The sequence below is a fragment of the Silene latifolia genome, chromosome Y (genome assembly GCF_048544455.1).
Source record: "Silene latifolia isolate original U9 population chromosome Y, ASM4854445v1, whole genome shotgun sequence".
Lineage (NCBI taxonomy): Eukaryota > Viridiplantae > Streptophyta > Magnoliopsida > Caryophyllales > Caryophyllaceae > Silene > Silene latifolia.
The window spans coordinates 4,309,380-4,328,921 of NC_133538.1; the positions used below are offsets into that span (position 1 = coordinate 4,309,380).

Here is a 19,542-nt window from a genome sequence, read left to right on the forward strand (position 1 = left end):
CGAAAGCTTATCCGATCCAAACGTTTTTCGGATCATTCGATTCTCGAAGAAGATATACTGATTTTGAATCAGATTGGATAATCGAATGTTTTGCTCTGCTTTAAATGACATTACTATTAAATCATTCGACTAAATTATTTTAAATGTGCACGAGTCATAATTTCATTTTAACATGTTTCACTAACTAACAATCGGTACTAAATGAAAAACGCGTCAACATTTTCATTTTAAAATTGCACGGATAAAAATTTCATTTTAATCGTACATGAGTGACAATTCTCATTTTGTCTTGTTTCACTAATTATCAATTACTACTCAAATAAAAAACGCAACAAAATTTTCATTTTTAACGTGCACGAGTGACAGTTTTCATTTGTCCTGTTTCACTAATTAACAATCAATATTTAATGCGTCAAAATTTTCATTTAAAAAGTACACAGGTAGAAATTTCATTTTAAACGTGCACGAGTGACAATTTTCGTTTTGCCCTGTTTCACTAATTACCAATCAGTACTCAATAACAAACGCATCAAAATTATCATTTTTTAAAATACACGGTTCAAAATTTTCATTTTAAACGTGCACGGGTAACAATTTTCGTTTTGTCCTGTTTCACTAATTACCGATCAGTACTCAATAAAAAAAACGCGTCAAAATTTTTATTTTTTAAAATACACGGGTCAAAATTTTCATTTTAAACGTGCACGAGTGACAATTTTCGTTTTGTCATACTTCGCAAATTAACAGTCGGTATTAAATGAAAAACGCGTCAAAACTTTCATTTTAAATATTCACGAGTCAAAATTCTTAGCTTAAACTTGCACGACTTCTACAAATATGCATAAGTTTGACTAAACAAAAAATGAGTTTAACAACTTGCACGGGTCTGCGACTATACGAACCGATTCGTTTTTACTAAATTTGTTTAATTTTCATCCGAATAAATTGGCTTGATGTGTAAGTCGGGTTTTTTTTTATGTTAGTAACTCAAATTTAATTAACAAGAAAATACATACTACAATAACTACCTGTCCAATTAACCCTTATGCTTATTTACGTTAATTGCAAATAAGATTTATAATAAACACTAAAATATGACTTTATAACTCATCAACTATTAGATTTGTAATTTCAAGTTGTTTAACAAAAAACAGAGATTTTATTATTTTATTGTAAAATTTTATTTTTAAAGATAATAACTTTGAAAGGAGTTAATTAACTACTATAAAAATGTATCCTATATATATTAGTTTTATAATAAATAGTTTAAAAGAGCATACCCGTGCAATTTGCACGGGTTTAAAACTAGTGAGGATGAATAGCAATGGCCAATAGCCTTTTAGCATGTTTTGGGGGTGCAGTTGTCGTCTCTTCTCTCTCCATTTTCTTGTCGGTTACAATTGTTAACTGTGTGTTCTTAACTTCATATTTTAACCATTTTTTTTTAAATTATTGACCTTTTTATTAGGCTTCTCTCCTATTTGGGCCGTATAGGACGGTCTTATAAGAGAGTTGCTGAAAAAAAAAAAACCATTGTACAGTTGAAAAAGTTTTGTTTTTTTTTAAGCCCTTACAGGCGACAAGGTCACAGGAAGACAGATTTGGGCAAATTATATCCTACTCCTAGGAGTAGGGAGTAGTATACACCCATTAAAAAAAAGATAAAAAGACAAAATTAACTACCCACTAGTCGACTACATCACTGTATGTTTCTTCTTCTTCTTCTTCTTCTTCTTCTTTTCTAAATTACTCAATTTATCAAATTTTAAATTCTCTAATTCTATCAAATTCAACAATTTTTCTTCTATTTGTACTCGAATTTATCAAGTTTATACGGAGTAATTCGTAATCATTAAATTACATTACCATATTCACTAAATTTAAAGTGAATGTAATATTATCATAAGGTGAATATCAAACTACTTGTACTGTTGTACATATTCATCAAATTACATTATCATCACTGAATTAAAAGTGAATATAATAGTAGCATTTGGTCGTATCCTTTTTCGTATTGTTCCTAGCAACTTCTTCATCTCCTGCGACATCAACGGTACTATTGGATTTCGTATTCAGAGTCGGATTTTCCCTTGTTTTGCGCCGGAAATTTTTACCTCGACATTCTTCATCACTGCCATCGTTTCTAGCACCAACACTGCACTGCACCATAAATCATGAAACAAAAAGACATTTTTGCACCATTGAGTTGTTGTATTCACACGCAAATTCATCTCATATTCACACCACATAATAAGTTGACATATTAATAAACTTCAATTAACTCATGCAAAAACAACTCGATAAAGAACTATTCCGTATTACTTATTCAAACTCGCAAATGCTCTATATTCACACCATATGTGTGTCATATTCATACTAATAACTATGAGCGTCAAACAGATTGAGTACCTTGTTCACAATAGGTTTATCAACTATTCACACCGTCTAGTACTCGTATTCATGGTTATTCAATATTCACGGCATATGTATGTCAAATTCACGATAATGAATTATCATAGTCACAAAACTTGATCACCTAATTCACTATACGTCGATGACATATTCACCCATTATATCATTCATTTTCACAGTTGTGCATATTCGCAATATTATTAATCATATTCATAATAAAGAACTACCATATTCACGAAATCTGCTCTCCCAATTCACAATAGGTTGATGACATATTTACATCATCAAGATTACCGTATTCAAACTAGTTTGAGCATATATTCACATCGTTTTTCGTTCATATCTACCAGCGTTTTTATATTCACAACATATGTGTCACATAGTCACAATATTTTTAAAAAATCATTCAATTGATTGATTACCTATTAAAGCCATTTCTATAAATTGTATATTGATTACATATACACAAGTGATTGCTTATATATCCAATATTCACAATCTACAGACTGATATTCACAATTTGAAGGTATATAGGATAAATAATATAAAAAAAAACTCACCGTTTTAATCCTCCACGACTTTTCATTGAAGTGTATCCCAAAATCATCGAGTACAAATAGAAGAAAAATTGTTGAATTTGATAGAATTATAGAATTTTAAATTTGATAAATTGAGTAATTTGGAAAAGAAGAAGAAGAAGAAGAAGAAGAAGAAGAAAAAGAAGAAGAAACATACAGTGATGTAGTGGACTAGTGGGTAGTTAATTTTGTCTTTTTGTCTTTTTTTTAATGGGTGTATACTACTCCCTACTCCTAGGAGTAGGATATAATTTGCCCAAATCTGTCTTCCTGTGACCTTGTCGCATGTAAGGGCTTAAAAAAAAACAAAACTTTTTCAACTGTACAATGGGTTTTTTTTTTCAGCAACTCTCTTATAAGACCGTTCTATACGGCCCAAATAGGAGAGAAGCCTAATAAAAAGGTCAATAATTTTTAAAAAAAATGGTTAAAATATGAAGTTAAGAACGCACAGTTAACAATTGTAACCGACAAGAAAATGGAGAGAGAAGAGACGACAACTGCACCCCCAAAACATGCTAAAAGGCTATTGGCCATTGCTATTCATCCTCACTAGTTTTAAACCCGTGCAAATTGCACGGGTATGCTCTTTTAAACTATTTATTATAAAACTAATATATATAGGATACATTTTTATAGTAGTTAATTAACTCCTTTCAAAGTTATTATCTTTAAAAATAAAATTTTACAATAAAATAATAAAATCTCTGTTTTTTGTTAAACAAATTGAAATTACAAATATAATAGTTGATGAGTTATAAAGTCATATTTTAGTGTTTATTATAAATCTTATTTGCAATTAACGTAAATAAGCATAAGGGTTAATTGGACAGGTAGTTATTGTAGTATGTATTTTCTTGTTAATTAAATTTGAGTTACTAACATAAAAAAAAAAATCCGACTTACACATCAAGCCAATTTATTCGGATGAAAATTAAACAAATTTAGTAAAAACGAATCGGTTCGTATAGTCGCAGACCCGTGCAAGTTGTTAAACTCATTTTTTGTTTAGTCAAACTTGTGAATATTTGTAGAAGTCGTGCAAGTTTAAGCTAAGAATTTTGACTCGTGAATATTTAAATTGAAAATTTTGACGCGTTTTTCATTTAATACCGACTGTTAATTTGCGAAGTATGACAAAACGAAAATTGTCACTCGTGCACGTTTAAAATGAAAATTTTGACCCGTGTATTTTAAAAAATAAAAATTTTGATGCGTTTTTTTGATTGAGTACTGATCGGTAATTAGTGAAACAGGACAAAACGAAAATTGTTACCCGTGCACGTTTAAAATGAAAATTTTGACCCGTGTATTTTAAAAAATGAAAATTTTGATGCGTTTGTTATTGAGTACTGATTGGTAATTAGTGAAACAGAGCAAAACGAAAATTGTCACTCGTGCACGTTTAAAATGAAATTTCTACCTGTGTACTTTTAAAATGAAAATTTTGACGCATTAAATATTGATTGTTAATTAGTGAAACAGGACAAATGAAAACTGTCACTCGTGCACGTTAAAAATGAAAATTTTGTTGCGTTTTTTATTTGAGTAGTAATTGATAATTAGTGAAACAAGACAAAATGAGAATTGTCACTCATGTACGATTAAAATGAAATTTTTATCCGTGCAATTTTAAAATGAAAATGTTGACGCGTTTTTCATTTAGTACCGATTGTTAGTTAGTGAAACATGTTAAAATGAAATTATGACTCGTGCACATTTAAAATAATTTAGTCGAATGATTTAATAGTAATGTCATCTAATGCAGAGCAAAACATTCGATTGTCCAATCTGATTCAAAATCAGTATATCTTCTTCGAGAATCGAATGATCCGAAAACCGTTTGGATCGGATAAGCTTTCGAATTTTGGATTTGTTTGAATATGGGTTATAAAATATTCGGATATCCAACTCCTATCCAACTGAAACTCTTTTAGGGCTTCTTTCATATAAAAATAGAAATCTCAAAGTTTCTCAATTTCTCTTGCTTGCCGTCTCTATTCAATCACATTTCCAAACCCTCATTTTATCTCTTTCATCACTTTTTCCTCATCAAACATATACTGAGTACTAATATAAAAAAAAATTGTTCATTTTCTAACTATTTCATATGTATCTCCCCAATTTATCATTTAAAAAAAAAAAAAAATTTCTGCACTCGCTGACTCTAAACTATACTAGTGTGTAACCCGTGCATTATGCACGGGTATAATATACATTTGATATCAATTAAAGGGAAATATACGTTTTTCCTTCTCAATTATTTGTCTTTTCATTGACTAAAATACTTCTTACAAAGAATAAAAAAGATAAACAAATAATAAGAATGAAGGAGTAATATCTATAATAATTTTTATGCATATACTCACCGAGGATAAGATATTGGAACACCCTCGCTTATAAGGCGATACTATAAAAACTTGTTTATCAACATAGGTTTACAATGGACTTTTACTATAGGTCGTAATATAAATCTTTTATGAAGTGATTACGAAGGGTGGTGTAAGCCTCAAATTGAGGTGATGAGAGTACATTGGTGATGGTGGTCGACTGGTCGTTGATAATGATAGTGGTGATGATCTGATCAGGAAGGTGGCATTAATAGTTGTTATAACCCGTGTGGTGATCTGACGATAACCCGTCAACTATGAGTCAAACGTGTGAGAGATGGACTAATTATGTTAAACTTATGGACCTGTTTTTGTAGTTGATCATTAGTATTAGTTCAATATATTTTGTAATGAGTTTCTCAAGAAACATGAACATAAAATCTAATCATTTGAGTCACCTCAACACTTTACCGCCACTCATTGTGAACTAAAACAATCGAAATCTGCTTCTGTTTATCAACCACTCGCTCAGCAATCACACTACGATCTATCTCTACCTAAGTCTAGAAATATTCACCCGCGAAAGAATACTGACAAAAGTAATCATTTTAAGAAAGTCATTAACTAAATTATAAGTACATAATACAATCTCCATCATAATCAATTAGTTTCCTTAGCCTTATTCTATTTTTCTTTTAGGGAAAAGATTGATCTACTCATTAATTATGAAAAGCCGTCACAAAGTCAGACGATACAATTTCAACAATCAAATCCGGGCACATGTCCACCCGAATTCTAGTTGAAAAATAATGTGTATTAATGAGACATACAATGGGTGGCCTTTAAACCCTTCCGCCTAACAAAGTTTAAGTTTAAGTTTAATTCTACATGCTCAAAGTCATTAACAACAAAAAAAATCTCTCCGACAATATTTTCAAAGTAGCTACCTTCCGTTTTAGTGGCCTCAAGATACTTGACTAACTTTCTACAATCATCTTTTGTTTCCCAATTAGCCTGGGCATGATCATTCCTAAGTGAGCAGCCTTGGCTTCGACAACATCAACATTCCATATTTGTCTCAATTGCTTTACGCCAACATGCCCAACCACACCCATATGGCCTCGGATAACCATACCCAGCCCGCATCCCACCTCACCAGATATCGCTGCAACAACATTTACTTTCCACACATCAGAGAGGGACATTTGAAGCCAGCCTGTACTGCTCCTTTTCCTCGGGCGTGGCCACATTAGCATCATCCTAAATTACCTTAGTATAGTTATGTAGAAGACGGTCAGTACCCTCCACTATCGCCATATAATGGGAAACGACATATAATTTGATATGAGATTCTTCGTTGGCGTTAATCTGATATTATCGATACTCGCAACGATCTCAGAGTTGTAATTCCAGGTACACTGCACAGGGACAACTATTATACTCTGCAAAATCAAACAAAGTTCACTGTTATTGTCCTATTGTCTTACACCATTGATTTTCAATCTTATAAGACCTTCACTTAAAAGGCTAATAGTCACTTAAAAATAAGGATTTAAATTTTAAAGGCAAAAAGATCAGTATCTTCAAGGTATTTTGCTGATCAGATCAATATGCATGCATCTAATATAATTTTCATTTTAATAAGAAAATCAAGAAAATGCAAAAATATCAAAAGAGTTACCTCTCCCAGAAGAACTCAGAGACACTAAGTCGCATGACACACACTCCTAAGTAGCACGTCCATATGCTTGAGACAATGAGAATCGAACTCGTATTGACCTGAAGGAGATATTCACTGCCCCATAGATCATACCCGTATTGACCTGAGACCTAAATTGCATCACTAGAGAATCATGGTGAACCGACTCTCTTAGTTATTTTCTCTCTACTTGTTTAATTTCTACTCCCTTGCTTTCTTTCTCTTTCTTGATCTCATTAGATTAGAACAAATTATTCAAACCCCCAGAACTGGTTACCTAGACGGATTTAATTAAGGCTGACATTTTCCCATCTCCCTGCGGAGATCGACCCTACTTGCTACTAGCTTCTGTTAGTGTATCTAGGTTTTATTTTTGGTACCTGATGACGTTATCAAATTTTGGCAACGTTGCCGGGGAGATGGCGTAATTTTGTTGCTTTTATTGAGTTTATTCCTTGAGATTAATCTCATATTTTTGCTAGTTCTTAATTAGTTTTGCAGGATATCTGTTCTCGAAGAGAACATTGTCGTACCTGCCTTGCTGTAAATTCTATCTGCTAGGATGCCGAATATAGCTAGTCATTCAGAGCCTACGGTGGATTCACTTCCAAAAGGTTTCATGTTACCCACTACTAATTCGGGGACCTTAGGAATCCACCCCTCATATATACAGCTGGTTGAGAGAAATCTCTTCAGGGGGTATCTGGAGAAGATCCGTGCAAGCATATAGAGCTATTTACAGAGTATTGCTCCACCATTTCTCTAGCTGCTGGGGGTGACACAAGACAGAGTTAAGGGAGTCCTTTTCCCTTTCTCCTTGACTGATGATGCCCAGGAATGGTTGAGTTATTTAGACAGGGAAGCTGCCGGTGTAACTGACTGAAATTCCCTTGCCTTAGCCTTTTACAGACGATACTTCCCACTAATGCGTTGAGAGCTCAAATTACTGCATTTGAGCAACTACCTACTGAAGACTTGAACGGGGTTTAGATCAGGTTCAAGAAGCTCGTCCGATCTGTACCTCATCATGGCTTCAAGCGCTGGTTCTTGTGTACCCAATTCTATAATGGGTTGTATCCGGACCAGAGAGCTATTCTTGATAATGCGGCCAAGGGGAGGTTTCAGAAGAATGTGGAGGATGATCAAGGGTGGCATCTTATCGAAAAAATGGCCATTCATGTTGCTGAATATAGAAATCCCCGAGGAGGTAGGTATGTGAACGAGTTGGTAGTGGTTGAGGTGGAGAGTCCTAGCGGAAGGCTAGGTAGTCCGGAGATTATACAGACTATGGGTGAGCACGAACAAGTTTGTGCTATTACTGAGCATGTGATAGTGTGTGGTAGATGCGGTATGGAGGGGCATGACCCTGTTGGTTGTATGGCGGATGTAGAGCGCGTCATTGCCTATCTAAAATACAAGCAAGGGGTACCATTCTCCAAACTTTATGAGGATTTGACAACAAAAAGTGTCTCTAGCCCTTCTATTCCAATGCCGCAACCAGATTCGCTCTCTACAAATAGGGAGTTCGCCGAGCTGAAATCCTTGGTGTTGAACTTTACGCAACAGCTCGGGAAGAAATGTGACATGGATAATACCGCCATAACGAGTTGGATAACGAGTTGGAGGAGCTAATAGACGATATCCCTGCTGAATATTATCCCGAAGCTCGATCGAGTGAAAATATAGCTCGATCGAGTGATTTAGCTTCTCCCATTACTCGATCGAGTACAATACCTGCTCGATCGAGACGTGCCCAATTTGAAGACTTCGATCGAGGAGTTAATTCCTCTCGATCGAGTGATTTGGCAGACAAAGTTGTTCGATCGAGTGATTCTGGGACTCGATCGACTCCTCGATCGAGTAATTTTTCTGAAAAAACCATTCGATCGAGTGACAAATGTGTTCGATCGAGCACCAGAACTAGCGAAACATCAAATTCAACATCTAATTCCGCTACCGTGTCTTCTCCCTCTACTGTTTGGGTGTCACGTGCTGATAAAGGTAAAGACAAGGTCGCGGGCCCACTTATTGATACTAGAGTTCCTTATCCGGGACGTCTGAAAGACGCTAAAGTTGAGCGATAGTACGGTAAGTTTGCGGACGTGGTCAAGAACCTCCAGGTAACTGTCCCTCTTACCGAACTTATTACCCAGGTACCTACTTACGCTAAATTTATGAAAGACATTGTGACGCGTAAGAGAGAGCTTAGTGAATTTGAGACTGTTGCCTTTATGGAAGAGTCTAGTAACTTACTTTTAAATAAAGCTCCGCCTAAAATGAAGGACCCGGGTAGTTGCTCTATTACCTATACTATAGGCAACGAAGTAATCGACAAGGCTCTTTGTGATTTAGGGGCCAATGTCAGTGTCATGCCCTTTTCTATCTGCAAAAAGCTTAATATGGGTCATCTTAAAATGACTAACATTACATTACAGATGGTTGATAGATCCGTAAGACGACCCTTGGGTATCTTAGAGGACGTGCCTATTAAAGTAGGCAAGTTCTTTATACCAGTGGACTTTATTGTTTTAGACATAGTTGAGGATACCCGGACCCCAATTATATTAGGAAGACCGTTCTTATGTACAGCTGGGGCCATTATTGATGTCAAACAAGGGCGTTTGACTCTTGAAGTGGGGGATGACGCGATCACTTTTAGTCTACCTAGTACTCTTGCTCGACCAATGATAGAGGATACATGTTATTCTGTTGATATTGTTGATGAGTCTGTCTATGACTTCTGGTCGGGTTCTTTTATAAAGGACCCGCAAGAAGCTTTGATGCTTTTGGATGAGTGTGCAGCTGACCAGATAACAATGATGATGCTGTGTTGGATTTGCTTGAAGTTGCTTTAGATGAGCGTGAACTCACCTACGCTGAAGGAGAGAGGGTGGAACAAATGATTAGTACTCTCCACGCCATAGAGGTAAAGGTACCCGAGTGTATGCCTCTTCCTTCTCATCTTAAATATGCTTTCTTAGATGATACAGAGCAATATCCAATCATTGTTAGTGCTAAACTTGATGATGATAGCTGACTGCTTTGTTAGCTGTGCTTAAGAAAAACAGGAAAGCTAAGGATTAGATTATTCTTTGGATGACATCAAGGGGATTAGTCCCGATATTTGTATGCAAAGGATTGAGCTGGAGGAAGATCATAAGCCCTGCAGACAGGGTCAGCGCCGGCTGAACCAGAAGATGCAGGATGTTGGGATGTTGTGATGGCTGAGGTAATGAAGCTGTTTGATGCAAGTATTATTTATTCTGTCGGTCATTCTAAATGGGTGAGTCCGGTTCAGGTAGTTCCTAAGAAAGGAGTTTCTTAGGGACTACTGTGGTCAAGAATGACAAAAATGAGTTAATACCTACAAGAGTAGTGACTGGCTGGCGGATGTGTATAGATTACAGACAGCTAAACGCCGCCACAAAGAAAGATCACTTTCCCCTTCCTTTCATTGATCAAATGGTAGAAAGGTTAGTTTCTCATAAGTTTTTCTGTTATCTGGACGAGTACTCAGGGTTCTTTCAGATCCCTATTCATCCGGATGATCAGGAAAATACTACTTTTACTTGTCCTCAGGGTGTGTTTTTGCTTATCGGAGGATGCCTTTCGGTTTATGTAATGCCCCTGCCACCTTTCAAAGGTGCATGATGGGGATATTTTCAGAGTATATTGAGTCTATTATGGAAAGTCTTTATGGACGATTTCAGTCTCTATGGAAGTGATTTTGCTAACTGTCCGTCTAACTTTGATAAAGTGTTGCAGCGCTGTATCGAGGTTAACCTTGTGCTTAATTGGGAGAAGTGCCACTTTATGGTCAAGAGGGAGTTGTCTTAGGGCATTTAGTTTCTGACAGGGGTATTGAAGTTGACAAAGCAAAAGTGCAAGTGATTCAGCAATTACCTCCTCCCGTTAATGTTAAGGGAGTGAGGAGTTTCCTTGGTCATGCTGGCTTTTATCGTCGGTTTATCAAGGACTTTTCAAAAATTGTTAAACCACTTACACAGCTGCTTTTTAAGGATGCCCCCTTTGTATTCACTGATGAGTGTCTTTCTGCTTTTGACAGGTTAAAGCAGGCCTTGATTTCGGCGCCGATTATACAGCCTCCCGACTGGGATTTGCCGTTTGAGATCATGTGTGATGCTAGTGACTATGCACTAGGAGCGGTGCTAGGCCAAAGGAAAGACAAAGCTTTGAATGCAATCTACTATGCGAGCCGAACTCTGAATGAGGCTCAAGTATTTTATATAAGGATTTTACCTCATTTTTAAACGCATTTCTATACTATTTACGTCGCATCTAGCTACAAATACCCCTGAATAGTCTTCTTTGGTTTGTCTTGTGTATATTGCAGGTACGGAACAGAAAGGAGCAAAACCGAGCCTAAACTTGTCTCATTTGCATGCATTTTGGAGAATAAGGGATCAGAGCTTGGAATCCATCACCTAAAGACGCGTGAGCTGACCTCGGAAGGTGCCAAAGAGTCCTATGTGCTAATATAGCTCGATCGGCCAATTATTTGGTCGAGCTAATGCTTTATCCGTCGAAGATTCACTCGATCGAGCTGTTCTGATGCTCGATCGATGAGGCTGATACAAGGAGTACTCGATCGAACATCTTTTCTACTCGATCGAGAGGAATTTCAGGATTTGTCCTCGATCGAGTGGTTTCAATTCACTCGATCGAGAGACTTTGCTATTTATCCGTGTTTTTACCTTATTTCGAGATGGGCTTGGTAATTAGGATATATGTTAGGTTAAGAACGACGTTGATACTCTCTTCTTCATCATCTCTTAGACCTCGACTAATTTTTCTTCTCTACTACTCTCTCATTCTCTTACTCTAGAATTTTGGTTTGGATCTTGAACTTGTAATCGGTATCTTTACTCTTTCTTTACTCTTAATCATAATCATTTATTGCTTTTTATTTCTTTCTCTCTTTACTTACAATTGCTATTATCAATCTTTCATTGCCTTGTTATCATGTTTAATCTCTCTTACTTGTGTATGAGTATTGTTGTTTCAATGATAATGCATAGCTAAATTCCCTTGCTAAGACATAGGGGAGCCGTTATTTTAAGGGAAGTGTAAATCAAATCATTAGGTCTGATTCTAGTTTAATCTATGTTGTTAATCGCTACTTATAATTGTTCTAGTCTAATTGAGTCGACGCAATTAGTTAATAAATCACAGTAAACCTTGACCTAGATCGGAAGATTGGAAAGGGTGAGACTCGTGGCGAACATTAGGGCACTTTAGTGAGGGCGGAAGCTAAGCTATTTGTGTTTTAGGGCGAATTGAGACCGGAAGGAGATATTCACTGTGTTGGGGCTGGTGTCCTTAACAGTTAGTGCAAGGACTTATAAATCTCTAAAAGGATCAAAGGGCATACTTTTGGTATTATTATCAGTTGATCCACATTTATCAATAACGGTTGGCTTGCTAGATAAGTTTGACGTTATTGTCATACAGATGGCGGTGATCAACTGGTCCCTAAAAGTCACACCTATAGGATACGTTTGAGAGATGTGACGATATGAAAATACAGTCATGTAGATGCCAAATTTGACTAACCAGTTAGTCTGAGTTATTTGACTAATAATTAGTCAAAATGTGATGTTGAGATATTTTATTTAATACGGATTAAATAATAATGGCTAAGGCGGATTAAGCAGTTAATTCGTAAAATTAAATATAAGCGACTTATATTTGATTAATGTATATTGGATAAATTAATTATACGATATTGTCTTTGTCGGACACGTATTAATAATTCAACTAACCCGTATTATTAGTTGATGCCTTAATTTCCGATAACCGATGACAGTTTATAATGAAACCGCGTCATATACACTTAGCGAATTATGAACCGGACCACGAGTTAAAGTTAAGAGGAAGTGGAAGCCCACTTCCCCTTGATCCACTCGGTTTGGCCGAGATTAGGAGAACAAAAGAGAGCCTCTTCTCTTGCTTAACCTAATCATTTCATTTGGAGAAAATAATTAGGGTTTTGAGAAAAGTGCCTCTCAAAATTCGGATCTCTCATCCAACGAAAACTCACAAATCAATCCTCTCAATATTGCAAGGCAATTAGAGGATTCCTTCTAGCACAAGGGCATTTCTCGGACTATCTTGGGTGCATCGTTTAGGAGGAGATCTACTTTGATCTCTCATTGCCGAATTGCACTAGGACCGGAGGTTATTCCTTAATCTTTATCGTTTCATTGTTAATTTCGTTTATGACTATAAATTGCATATAAAATTTGCGTTATAATCCTATAAAGAAAGGGTTTTATACGGATATTACCCTACAAGTGGTATCAGAGCGAGGCCACGTAAATTTTTCTATGTGATTTTCATCAAACGGATTTTGAATCGGTAATTTTTTTTTGTTTAAAACCCTCACGGCACAAATTTTTTTTTTTCGGCAATTTTTTTTTTTTTTTTGCTGCGTTTTTTTTGTGTTTTGTGCCTTGGGATCCGTGTCTTGTATACACGGTGATGGTTGTCTATTGTTTTGTTTTCATTTTGATCTTTGCATATTGTTTTGTAATCGATATTCATCGCAATATGTTAAAGATCTATCAAAATGATTGCATAAAATTTCGTGTGGCACAAATTTTTGTCTCGAAAAATTCTTGAAAACCGTGTGGCCTCAAGTCACGGCCTGTTTTCTGTTTTTGCATTGATTTGCGTGCCACACATTTTGTTAGATCGTTCAATCTCTTGTTTTCAATCGTTCTTCACATGTTGTAATTTTAACCGATAATTATTGCAATATGTTGAAGATGTAACAATTGTAGTTTGATTTCTATACGGATTAGATTAAAATTGCAATTGTGTTTTATCAAACCGTTTTGTTTTGATCTCTTGTTGCTCTCGTTTTTAAGCCGATTGTTTTTTTTTTTGGCCTTTTGAGGCTCTCGGCATTTTGCCTTATAAAAAAAAAAAAAAAAAAAATTCCTTTTCTGGTACTGTTCACGTACAGCAGTACAGAAGAAAAAAAAAATTGTTTGTTTTTTTTTCTTTCGGCCAATTATGCATAAAACGGATTTATGCTCTCGCTTGATAGTGAAACGGTTCACCCACGTAAAATTAAGTTACTTTAAAACAATTTATAGTAACGGATTATCTCGGATTAAAATTAACTTGACTAAAGCGGTTTTGTCATATAATTTTAATTATCTTTGGTGGTTTGGATAAATTTAACATAATTACGGAATTATGTCACGAATAAATTTAATTTAGTTGATGTATTTTATTTATCGTTCTTGTTTAATTTGAATGCTTTTAATTACGTATTTATTTATTTTTGCAAACGGTTGTAACTTAGTGTGGCCTTAGTAGAACGTGTTACCGTAATGATGGAACACGGTCTTGGTTGTATTTTGAGATCTCGTATCTCCATTTTTATTTCTTTTAATTACAGTTTTTATTTAGAATGTAAATAGGTTTATATTTGTAAATTTTAAATTTTAATTTTTGAGAAGACCAAAGATGGAGACCGGATGCTCACTCCCGCTACATGGATCAAGATGGAACACCAAGACAAGCTTCTCGGGTCCAACGGTGGATTCCAAAGTTGTTTTATGTCCTTTTTATTAGGATAGGCCACACTAGGAATTTTTATTTACGTATTGCATTCTTTTATTTATTTTTCATAACGATAATATGCATCATATTCCGCTTAAAAACCAAACCACCTAATTATTGCATGAAAACTGACACATATAGAGGTCACGAGTTAGTTTTCTTTGACATTATCATGTCACATGTTTTTAAGCCATCACCCAAATTAATTCATTCACGCAGACGCTAGTTATTCGTTCACTTAATATGAATTATAATTTAGTTGATGGGATCTTCCTCGTATAAACAAAAATTGAGAATGGTCTTTATAGGTCAAACTCCAATGAGTCCCTTCTTCGTCGGTAGGCATAATATGACCCCTTCTACGTCGGGTAAGTTGGAACCGATTGACCTATTTTATCTCAACACTATGGTCACTCGTACGATCCTGTGATCATGGTGGACTATAGATAGGATTTACGGAAATCTATCGACCAAGAGTTCTTACGGAAGAATTAGCTAAACAGTTGGCTTATCAATTTACAGAAATTGAGTCTTGGGATCACTTGTATCATTCTTGAGGGAGATCAATTATGCAAGTGCGAGAGTCTACACGTTAAAATGAATTTTAAATAGACTTAAATCACCTCGATGAGTTGCTTATTTCGTTTTTGTTTTTCTTTCTTTTTCAAAGGAGATCACGAACTTTTAAACTGCTAATAACAAATGGTGGTTCTACGATAACCCAATGCCAAGTGCCACATTGGACCGTGAGTCCTGGCTTCGGATCTTTATGAATCGGATGAATCGGTCTACTCGATCAAGAATGATGGATCAAACTTCGCGACCGGGAGGCGGCATTACGGAATGCTGCGCCTGGCGACGGAAGCTCAAATATCTATTAGAGCCCATCCCGGCAAACCCAGGTCCCACGGCTGAGTCACGAAATCACCAAGTTTAATGATTTCTGTATGGAAGCGGGTGCGATTAAAAACGTACTCATTTTTGCAATGGAACCCAATTTGCTGAAACGCTTCATAGCCCATGGTGCGAACAAGATTTTCACCACGCTCACCAAGGAATTCTCGAAAGCACCGAGAATCGTGACCTATGAGCATACCACTCGCTTCTTTGATGCGAGACTCCGAAGGGCCAACCAGTTAGCCCACACATTCTCGAAGATGATTGAGAATGTCGAGAAGTCGAGACCTTTGATTGTAAGATCGGCGAGAACATTGTGATCGACCGCATGCTTCACTCACTCCACGATGGTTTTTCGCAATTTAGAGCGAATTACTATATGAATGATTTGAAGAAAAGTCCCCATGAACTGCACTCCCTTCTCGTATGCACCAGAAGGACATGAAGTTCAGTGGGAGCTTGAAACAGGATGTTCTCGTTGTGACAAACAAGGGGAAAGGTAAGGGCAAAGCTCAGGCAAACCTAGCGGTAGGTAAACCGAAGTTCAAGAAGTCGGGTTCAGGTAAGAGTGGGCCTGGTGAGTCGAGCACCTCATCGGGCGCGACAAAGAGCAAGAATGAAAACATGGAATGCCATCATTGCCACAAGACCGGGCATTGGAGGCGTACATGTCCTGTTTATCATGAGGACTTAAAGGCAGGTCGTGTTAAACCCGTTGGTATGTCTTCTCTCTCTTCTACTTTTATTCATATGATTGAGATTAACCACGCAAGTTACTGAACTTGGGTACTTGATCTTGGTTGTGGTTCTCATCTCGTAATCATGTGCGGGGGCTCCGAAACATCGAACCCCTCGTAAAGGGTGAGGTGGACTGCGTGTCGGGAATGGAGCAAGAGTGGCCGCCATCTCAAAGGGGACATATGTGATCCAGCTTCCTAGCGGATTTGAGTTGTCATTATATGACTTTGCTATTATGTACCCATCTTTCCAAAAACATTATTTCGGTTTACGCACTTGACAAACTTGGATTTTCATTTGTAATAGAGAATAATACTTGCATTTTCTCATTACACGATATGATTTATGGCAAGGCGGTCTCCATGAACGGAATTTATGTTTTAGATCAGACAACCGAAATATTACACGTAATGAATAAAAAGTTAAAGGGTGGTGACAAAGATCAAACGTATCTATGGCTAATAGTATGGGACACATTAATGAGAAACGCGTAAAACAGCTCATCAAAAATGAAGCTATCTCGGCCTTTGATTTTCAATCATTTGGCACGTGTGAATCATGTCTCATCGGTAAGATGACTCGGATTTCCTTCAAAGGTGTTGGAATGCGCGCTGCTGACCTATTAGGGCTCATACACACGGATGTATGTGGTCCTATGTCAATCACCGCACGAGAAGGCTATAGGTATTTCATCACTTTCACGGACGACTTAAGTAGATATGGCTATGTCTACTTAATGAAGCACAAAAGTGAATCCTTTGAGAAATTCAAGGAATACCAAAATAGGGTACAGAACCTATTGGGTAGAAAGATTAAAACACTGCGTTCGGATCGTGGTGGCGAGTATCTTTCTCACGAGTTTGATCAACACCTAAAGGACTGTGGGATTGCCCTACAGTTAACTCCACCTGGAACACCTCAATTGAATGGTGTGTCCGAACGGAGAAATCGAACACTACTTGATATGGTTCGATCCATGATGAGTCACACCGTGTTGCCTGACTCATTGTGGGGTTATGCTCTTCCTCGTCACCGCTCTAATACTTAACCAAAGTCCGTCTAAAGCTGTTGACAAGACTCCATATGAACTATGGAAGGGAACGGTCCCTAACTTGTCCTTTATACGGGTTTGGGGCTGCGAGGCTTATGTCAAGTGGAGACACGAGGATAAGCTCGGCCCGCGATCGGTCAAGACGTACTTTATAGGTTATCCTAAAGGAACGCTTGGTCATTACTTTTATTCGCCAACCGAACAACGTGTTTTTGTTGCGGCTAGTGCGACATTCTTAGAGAAGGAATTTCTCGAGAATGCAAAGAGTGATAGAACCTTCGACCTGTCGGAGATTCCAGAGCCAAATACCGAGCAACCATTGGAGGAACAAATTCCTTCAATCCCGGCTGCGGTGAACATTCCTGAGGAACCTAGGAGGTCGGGAAGAGTCTCTATTCCTCCAGACAGATACATTGGTATGGTCGAGGAACATGACATAGATGACGTTCTACTCTTAACGAGTAGTGAACCCGCAACCTATAAAGGTGCCATGACTAGTTCCGACTCAAAGGTATGGCTTGAGGCCATGCAATCCGAGATGGACTCTATGTATGAGAACAACGTATGGGATCTTGTTAGCTTACCTGCTAAGGTTCGTCCCCTTCAATGCAAATGGCTTTACAAGATAAAGCATTCTGTGGAAGGTCAACAAGATATCTATAAAGCACGACTAGTTGCTAAAGGTTTCACCCAAGTGCCAGGTTTGCACTACGATGAAATCTTCGCACTCGTAGTCATGCTGCGTTCCATTCGGATTATCTTAGCGATTGCCGCTTTTCATGACTATGAAATTTGGCAAATGGATGTGAAAACCGCCTTCTTAAACGGCTTTTTGGAGGAAGAGTTGTACATGGTACAACCCGAAGGTTTCATCGATCCAGAACATCCTAAGAAAGTGTGCAAGCTTAAGCGTTCCATTTATGGACTTAAGCAAGCATCAAGGAGTTGGAATCATCGCTTCGACCAAGTGATTAAAGAAAATGGATTTACTCGATCGGTCGAGGAACCATGTCTTTATATCAAGTCGAGTGGGAGCAAGATTGTCTTCCTAATATTGTATGTCGATGACATACTCCTGATTGGGAATGACATACCTCTCTTAACTTCGGTGAAAGTATGGTTGAAAAACCATTTCCAGATGAAAGATCTGGGAGAGGCACAAAGAATTCTAGGCATCCGTATCTATCGAGATAGATCACGACGGATGTTATCTCTCGATCGAGTCTTACATAGACAAAATCCTAAAGAGATTCAAATGACTAACTCCAAGAAGGGGTTTCTTCCTATGGCTCCGGGGTGCATTTGAGCAAGTCTCGGTCACCGAGAGACACCGGAAGAGAAAGAGCGCATGACACGGATTCCTTATGCTTCGGCTATAGGATCAATCATGTATGCCATGATATGCACACGTCCGGACGTGGCATATGCATTGAGTATGACAAGTCGATTCCAACAAAGATCCAGGTGAATCACATTGGTTGGCTGTCAAGAACATTCTTAAGTACCTCCTGAGGACTAAAGATTGGGCATTGACTTATGGAGGCCCTCAAAAGCTATGCGCAACCTGATTCTGTGACGCTAGCTTCCAAACGGATCGAGATGACTCGAAATCTCGGTCTGGATTCGTTTTTACTCTTAATGGCGCTGCGGTCACCGGAAGAGTTCGAAACAAACTGTTACAGCAGATTCTACGACTGAGTCCGAGTACTATGCCGCGTCTGAAGCTACAAAGGAAGCGATATGGATGCGTCAATTATTACATGGACTATCTGTAGTGCCTAGTTCGAATGACCCGATCACCATCTATTGTGACAATAGTGGTGCCATCTTCCAAGCTAAGGAGCCAAAGTCTAGCAACAAGTCTAGACATGTACAACGGAAAGCTCATCTAATCCGGGATTACGTGGAGCAAAAGGAAGTAGTGATAGAAAAGATTGCTGAGATGACAACATAGCGGATCCTCTCACTAAACCATTACGACAAGATAAGCATGAAGGGCACGTTAATTCCATGGGAATTAAACGTGTTCTTAAGTTGTAGTACTCTTTTATGGATTAGATTCATTCCCTTTTGTACTCTATACGACATCATCGTTTTGATATTTATATATTTTGTTTTTTCATGTGGAATTGTACGACAATTTTTGAACACCACAAAGTGAACTGAACGAACATTATATTTTTCAGTCCTTAATTGCCCACATGAGCTGATAACTCTGGCAATTATTTTGTGACGTTGGTTGAT

The 19,542-nt window shown here is 37.3% G+C and overlaps 1 long non-coding RNA gene across 1 annotated transcript; it reads right to left on the minus strand.

The window, feature by feature from the left end:
• Positions 1-1,842: 1,842 nt before the first annotated feature.
• LOC141627412 (uncharacterized) lies at positions 1,843-3,073 on the minus strand. Its single transcript, XR_012536985.1, has 2 exons — positions 2,973-3,073; positions 1,843-2,160 (listed from the first exon to the last, which is right to left on the minus strand). It is a non-coding gene; the product is annotated as an uncharacterized LOC141627412 (long non-coding RNA).
• Between the last annotated feature and the right edge of the window lie 16,469 nt (positions 3,074-19,542).